Source organism: Galeopterus variegatus, unplaced genomic scaffold, assembly GCF_000696425.1.
Source record: "Galeopterus variegatus unplaced genomic scaffold, G_variegatus-3.0.2 Scaffold22409, whole genome shotgun sequence".
Taxonomy (NCBI): Eukaryota; Metazoa; Chordata; class Mammalia; order Dermoptera; family Cynocephalidae; genus Galeopterus; species Galeopterus variegatus.
In genome coordinates, this window is record NW_007748520.1 from 2,432 (window position 1) to 3,556 (window position 1,125).

A 1,125-nucleotide genomic window follows, 5' to 3' on the forward strand; every position below is an offset into this window, starting at 1 on the left:
TAGGTTCCAGGTTGGAGCTGCCCTGTCACCTGCCTCCTGGTGTAGGGACTTGTTGCTTTGCATTGCTTCCCCCCATGGGTTTGTCAACCCACTTTCCCTGGGTGACAGAGATGCAAAGGATTACTCAAAGCCCATTTCTACTGAGCAGTGAGAGGCCCTGAAGTGGTTAATCTCCCTCTGGGACGCTCAAGCGAGAGCCATCCCTTCCTTGGGAAATTAACACTGAATTGGGGTTCTCTTCCTGCATTTATTTTCCAGACCAGGAAGAGAACAAAGGTGAGGCTATAGTTTAACAATATAGACTGGTAATTTTCAGTGAAACAAGCCAGATGACATTCCAGTAAGGCAATTAAGTGGTCCTATCAACAACAGTTTGATCTTAGCAAACATTCTTTCCTATAGCAATTTCTCAGTATCTTTATATAACAATCAGTAACTAGTTTGTCTTTGAGCCAGCAACCTGCTGTACCACAATTCTTATCTTGCAAGAGACTTATAGCCTGAGGGAAATTTCCAGTCCTCCGCAAGGTCAATATTTGAAACTGCAAGGCTTTGGAAAACCAGGCCCTGTGAAGTACATATGCTTTTTAGTATATTCCGCAGGGACCCATCTTCCCTCACTGCCATGTGGACCCCTCCAGGGGTAGGCCCTAACCTCCTGGTGTCGAGATAATGGCAACTTTGTCTTTCAACTAGAGGCTGTAAGCCAGGCCCAGGCTGGGACCTACACCTGCCTCATCCTTCTGCATGGGCAACAGCTCAGTGCCACTGTCACTTTGGCAGCCATCACAGGTCAGCCCTAGGAGGAAAAGGAGTAGCTCCCATCCCAGGGGAGCAAGGACAGGGAGAGCTGGCTGGGCAAATTCAGCCCATGATGCCAGGCCACTGGGCACAAATTCCAGAGGCTGCCCATTATGGCCTACTTTTTTCTCACCCCCGTTATAACGAAGCCAAACTGAAAATGTCCGCTTGAGCCACAAGATAAACATTCCAATGTTCTTTAAGGGATTTCCCTGCTCTGAATTGGTGGGAGGGTGTGAGAAGTTAGAAGAGAGGTGGCAAAAGTGAATGGTTCAAACAGGTGGAATATGTTTCTAGAATCCTTGTCCACTTTGGGGATAGGGC

General features: G+C 47.8%; 1 pseudogene; it reads left to right on the top strand.

The window, feature by feature from the left end:
• LOC103583373 overlaps window positions 1–1,125 on the top strand; it is a 5,701-nt pseudogene that overhangs the window by 2,300 nt on the left and 2,276 nt on the right.